Raw genomic sequence first — 7162 nt, forward strand, 5'->3', positions numbered from 1 at the left:
CTATAATTTGTCCCCGACGACGGATTAGTCGACATTTTTCACAAATTTTACGAACAGAAGCTCTTATTTTCATATTTGCCACTCCTTAGTTTAATTTTGAATCCATTTCTTGGAAGAAAATAAGTTTCTTGAAATTTTCGATTTCAAATCGTATTTCCGCGAAAGAAATAGTGAAAACACCTAATCTTTCGAATCTTTGTTGCGGAGTCGATAAATTATACGACCTCTGGTTGAATCATAACGACTTACTTCAATTTTGACTCTATCTCTTGGCAATATTCTTATAAAACTACGTCGGATCTTTCCTGAAACATAACCTAGAATCATATCTTCATTATCTAAACGAACCCGGAACATACCGTTGGGAAGCGATTCAATAATTAAACCTTCATGAATCCATTTTTGTTCTTTCATTCCAGGTAAAACCTCCTTGAAGTATAAAAACTTGTCTAAAACTACCGCCGCTCCATTTATATCATAATCATACCTTCCCCTCAATGAATATTCGGTTTAGATTGGTCATCGAATCCGAATATTCACTATTCGGAGTCGTAATTTGACGAAGAAGTCTTGTGGTATTACCACGTATTATTTAATGTTATTAAAAAAAGGATGTTCTATAGAACGATTCCCCTTTTCAATTCATTTTATTCACCGATTGACCAAATGAAAATATTAATAAATAATAAATTGTATGAACTTAGATCAATCAAATCAATTTCTATGCAACGATTCGGCCCAATCAATTTATCCATTGATTATCTTATCAATTTAGGTTGCAGGATAATGATAAATGAAGGGGGAAGGGAAAGGATAATTGATAAAAAGCGGGGTTCATAAAAGGTTCGTAGAGGGTAGGTCGAACTAAGTATATGGAATTGAATGGCTATAAGTTAACCCTTGTCAAGGGTTAGACACATCCTTATCAAATTGAATTGAAAGAGTTGGTTTACATTGTGGAAAAAAGACATCTATATGTGATATTAGATATTGACTAGTTATATACAAGCTAAAGATATATCTAATTTTCCCTATTAATCGAATATGAATGTAGATGGGGATTCTATAGAAGTCCTTCTGTCTCATCTGTGACTGTGAGTTGAATGAATAAACGGATTAAGTCAATCAAAAAATCAAAGAATTCAAAGAGCGATTCGAGACAAGAAAAACGGAAAAACTAAAGTTGTATGGATTCACAATAATTTATCGAGAGAAACTAAAAAAGAGATATCAAAGTAATTTTGATGATTCAATAATCTTATTAATTCAATAATGTTATTACTTGAATTCGAAGTTCGTAGTTACTTCGACCGGATGAATCGTAACAATGGAATAATTAAGTCATAGTTCATTGGTTGAATGTATCATTAACCATTTTTTTTGTACGAGGAACTTATCATGAATCCACTGATTTCTGCCGCTTCCGTTATTGCTGCTGGATTGGCTGTAGGGCTTGCTTCTATTGGACCTAGAGTTGGTCAAGGTACTGCTGCGGGTCAAGCTGTAGAAGGTATCGTGAGATAGCCCGAGGCGGAAGGAAAAATACGAGGTACTTTATTGCTTAGTCTAGCTTTTATGGAAGCTTTAACAATTTATGGCCTGGTTGTAGCATTAGCACTTTTATTTGCTAATCCTTTTGTTTAATATTATAAATATGAAAAATTTTTCTTTTTCATATTTTATTGCCCTGGACTTGTGCTTTGTTTTTTCGAATTATATAAAGATTTCATTTCTAGAATTACTTATTCGTTGAGAAAATAACCCACGGGAAGGGCTGATTTGCAGATGAGGAATTAGCATACCAACTCGCTTTCATCCTTCCCGTTCGTGTTCGTAGGCCTTTTTTTAATTTTTAAGAGGGGGGTGGGACCAAGGAGGTAATTCATGATTTCTAAATCGAATAGATTTTTGATTCGATTTAGAAAGTAGGAAACTATAACTATATATATATAAATAGGATAAAGTAATACAAAAAGAACTCTGTTCTATTTTTTAGTCTATCTATACGAGGAGATCATATGAAAAATGTAACCGATTCTTTCGTTTCTTTGGGCCACTGGCCATCCGCCGGGAGTTGCGGGTTTAATACCGATATTTTAGCAACAAATCTAATAAATCTAAGTGTAGTGCTTGGGGTCTTGATCTTTTTTGGAAAGGGAGTGTGTGCGAGTTGTTTATTTCAAGAATAGGCTGGATCCAACCAGATGTACTTTTTCTGTTATAACTAGGAAAGTGATATCTAAGAAAGAAGAGTGCATGATCTCGCGAATTACTTCTGAATCAAATCAATTCAGAAATCATATGTAAGAACTATAGCATTTCGTAATTTATTGGAAAATCCACTTTGCAACCAATAATGTGGGACCATTAACATGGTTAAAGCTAAACTGTTTGAAGTCCAGACGCAGCATGGTATTCTTTCTACCACTATGTTAAGATAGAGATGGTTTCAAAATAAATATTTTATCAATATAAAACACTCATATCGATAAAATGATTTGAACTACTTATTGGGGTTTTTTAGCCAATGCTGAATCGATGACCTATTTATTGTGTATAAAGTAAGAAAAACTTCTTGGATTAAAAAGAGTAAACAACTTTGCTGATAATTACATATTTTTTGTTTGGTCAAAAGAGTCCTCCGAATATTTTGATCTTGGATTAGTGATTCCTTTTAATATTTTGATTTCATTTTGGAAAATGACAAAAGAATAGAGGATAGGCTCAGTACATTAACAATCAAAACAAGGGAATTTATATTGAGCGTGAGAGCCAAATGAATCGAAAGATTCATGTTTGGTTGGGGAAGGGATCATGGAATTTTTGAAATTAATGGAAAGATAATCTACTTTCATTAAGTGCTTTATTAGATAATCGAAAAAAGAGAATCTTGAATACTATTAGAAATTCAGAAGAATTGCGCGAAGGGGCCATAGAACAGCTGGAAAAAGCCCAGGCTCGCTTACGGAAAGTAGAAATAGAAGCAGATGAGTTTCGCATGAATGGATACTCTGAAATAGAGCGAGAAAAATTGAATTTGATTGATTCAACTTATAAGACTTTGGAACAACTAGAAAATTACAAAAATGAAACTATAAATTTTGAATAACAAAAGGCCAGTAATCAAGTCCGACAACGGGTTTTCCAACAAGCCTTACAAGGAGCTCTAGGAACTCTGAATAGTTGTTTAAACAACGAGTTACATTTACGTACTATCAGTGCCAATATTGGCATATTGGCGGCGATGAAACAAATAACGGATTAGTCCTTCTAATTTAGTTTAGGCATTATTTTTGATTTTTTTTATTGATTTTTTTTTCAAAAAAGAATTAAGAAATACTCATAGTAACCATTCAAGCCGACCAAATTAGTAATATTATCCGTGAACGTATTGAGCAATATAATAGAGAAGTAAAGATTGTAAATACCGGTACCGTACTTCAAGTAGGTGATGGTATTGCTCGTATTCATGGTCTTGATGAAGTAATGGCGGGTGAATTAGTAGAATTTCAAGAAGGTACAATAGGTATTGCTCTTAATTTGGAATCAACTAATGTTGGTGTTGTTTTAATTGGTGATGGTTTGCTGATACAAGAAGGGAGTTCTGTAAAAGCAACAGGAAGAATTGCTCGGATACCGGTGAGTGAGGCCTATTTGGGTCGTGTTATCAACGCCCTGGCTAAACCTATTGATGGTAGAGGTGAAATTTCATCTTCTGAATATAGGTTAATTGAATCACCCGCTCCGGGGATTATTTCTCGACGTTCTGTATATGAGCCTCTTCAAACAGGGCTTATTGCTATTGATTCAATGATTCCCATAGGACGTGGTCAGCGAGAATTAATTATTGGGGATAGACAGACCGGTAAAACAGCAGTAGCAACAGATACAATTCTAAATCAACAAGGCCAAAATGTAATATGCGTTTATGTAGCTATTGGTCAAAAAGCATCTTCTGTGGCTCAGGTAGTTACTACTTTCCAGGAAATGGGCGCGATGGAATATACTATTGTGGTAGCCGAAACGGCGGATTCCCCTGCTACATTACAATACCTCGCTCCTTATACAGGAGCAGCTCTGGCTAAATATTTTATGTACCATGAACGACACACTTTAATCATTTATGATGATCTCTCTAAACAAGCGCAAGCTTATCATCAAATGTCTCTTCTATTACAAAGACCGCCTGGGAACGAGGCTTATCCAGGGGATGTTTTTTATTTACATTCACGCCTTTTGGAAAGAGCTGCTAAATTATGTTCTCTTTTAGGTGAAGGAAGTATGACCGCTTTACCAATAGTTGAAACCCAATCGGAAGACGTTTCAGCTTATATTCCTACTAATGTCATTTCGATTACTGATGGACAAATATTCTTATCTGCTGACCTATTCAATGCTGGAATCCGACCCGCTATTAATGTGGGTATCTCTGTTTCCAGAGTGGGGTCTGCAGCTCAAATTAAAGCTATGAAAAGAGTAGCCGGTAAATTAAAACTGGAACTGGCACAATTCACAGAATTAGAAGCTTTTGCACAATTTGCTTCTGATCTCGATAAAGCTACTCAGAATCAATTGGCAAGAGGTCAACGATTATGCGAATTGCTTAAACAATCTCAATCCGCCCCTCTCGCGATAGAAGAACAGATACTTACTATTTATACCGGAACAAACCGTTATCTCGATTCATTAGAAATTGGACAGGTAAGGAAATTTCTGGTTGAGTTACGTACTTACTTAAAAACCAATAAACCACAGTTTCAAGAAATAATATCTTCTACCAAGACATTTACCGAGGAAGCGAAAGCCATTTTGAAAACAGCTATTCAAGAACAGAGGGAACGTTTTATACTTCAGGAACAAGCAGCCTAAACAAATTGATCAACCATTTTTTCAATAAAATAAAAAGGGTACTCAAACGTTTCGGATTCAAATCATGCAAAATTGATTTTTTGATCTCGAAATCTAAAAAAAGATATGGAAAAAAATTGCGTCCAATAGGATTGAACATATACTAAAGGTTTGGAAGACCTCTGTCCTATCCATTAGACAATGGACGCTTTCATTGTTATTTTTGGGTATTTTTTCTGATCTTTTAATCTTTTATTTGAAAAAAAAAAGAAGAATATAGCAAGAATATAGTAGGATTTTTGTAAGAAAATTTTTTGAATTGTATATTCAATCATGAATGACGTATTAATTAGAGTTAGAGTATTTAAGATAAATATAGTAAGATAATAGACTAAATATAAAAGGAGATAGAGCGGGTAGCGGGAATCGAACCCGCATCGTTAGCTTGGAAGGCTAGGGGTTATAGTAGACGTCGATTCATCATTTTGAACGTCTCTAATTCAAAACCGAACATGAAACTTTGGTTTCATTCGGCTCCTTTATGGAAAATGGATAAATTGCTAGATTTAAGATGTGAACCAACTTACAAAAAATGATACCCATCTTACAAAAAAAAAGGATACCCATAACATCTATGTCAGCTTTTTTTTGAATATATTCAAATCAAAACAACTCGCTTTCTAGATGATCCCTCTAGAAGAAGGCGATTCTAACAACCTTGCCAGTTACTTCGTTCTCTATTTCTATTTGAGAGGGTCCTAAGGAAAGTTTTCTTTCCACCGAGCTAAAAAAAGATGTCGATGTCTCTAGTAAACTAAAGACATTATTTAATAGCTATTTTGCTTCAATTTATTCGCTACAAATCAAAACAAAAATTGAAGATTTAGTTACGATTAGAAATCTACTTGTCTATCTTCATCCATGGATTCTTTATTCATACTCATTCAATTGGACATATTGATCCAATTTTATCATTTTGTTTCGCAATTTCATAATCCAAGTTTTCAGTTTTTAATTGACCTTGGATAAAAATCCCGAAAATTTCTATTTTCCTTGAATGTTTCATTGAAAGGTAAAGGATTTAATCCTTTAAAAGAAATAAAGTTTTTTATCGGAATATGAATCAAACCAAAAGACCCCTTAACTATTATGGGGGTTAATAGAATGAATCACACTTTTACCACTAAACTATACCCGCTACAATGCAATTATTATATCTAAATGGACCTTTTGTCGAGGCACTTCTGTATATGTGTAGCTGGGCTTCTTATATAAGAAGATATATTTTACTTACATAGTACAGACCCGCTCAGGAATTTAATGAACCAAGCCCTTTTTTTAACTCAGTGGTAGAGTAATCCCATGGTAACGCGTAAGCCCCTGGTTCAAACCCGACAAGGGGCTTTCTTTTTGTCGTAGTATTCATATGAAGAATAGCGATATTCTTCATATGAATAAAAAAGTAACCAACTTTATAATTATAATGTATAATATTATCATCTAATGAGTTATAGTATATTAGTTATCACGAATCATGATAAGTCATCTGTTTAATCTCCAAATATTCCTATTTTCAATTAGGCCAATGAAATCCATTGTAAAGATTAGAAATCAATAAAGGAAAAATAAGTGGACCTGACCCATTGAATCACGACCATATCAGCTATTCTGATATTCAAATTCAATAGAGATGAAATTGGAACAAGTTGACCCCCCTTTTTTCTTTTCATTTCTTCGGACTCCGCAAGAATTTGTCGATATTTCCAATTCAATCGTCTTGTTATATAGGAATAAATTGTCATTTCGTTCCTTCACAGAGAACCATTTCTTCTAAGTCACAAGATAAGAAAAATTTTCACTATCTTTCTTTGATTACAGGATCGAGATTTATTTATATCTATATAATTAATATTTCTATTTAGATTGATAGCTATCAGATCGCGGCTTGTTGTACCAAAAATTTCCATTTCTTTGCATCCAATATTTTTTTTCAATCATATGAAGATATGAAGAATGGATGCGGGATAAATACTCTCGTTTCCAGTCTCCTATATTGTTATTGTATTGAGTATTGAAGTGAAGTAAAAAATTGGAAACTATCTCTTTTCTAACAAAGAAATAGAAAAAGCTTAGTCATTTTAGTATACATAAAAATGAGAAATTATAATAGAAAGAGAGTTCTTTTTCTTAATCTCATGAACAAGATCTAAGAATCCATTTCGTTTATGGAATAAGATGGGGGGCAGATCTGAGGATCAACCGGTAGTGCGCGAGGGGATTGCTTTTTCCTTGAACAGTTCTTTCAAAAAACGAA

Source organism: Bidens hawaiensis, unplaced genomic scaffold, assembly GCF_021521415.1.
Source record: "Bidens hawaiensis isolate Kalapana, Puna unplaced genomic scaffold, B.hawaiensis_p1.1 tig00017854_1, whole genome shotgun sequence".
In the NCBI taxonomy this organism is placed as follows: domain Eukaryota; kingdom Viridiplantae; phylum Streptophyta; class Magnoliopsida; order Asterales; family Asteraceae; genus Bidens; species Bidens hawaiensis.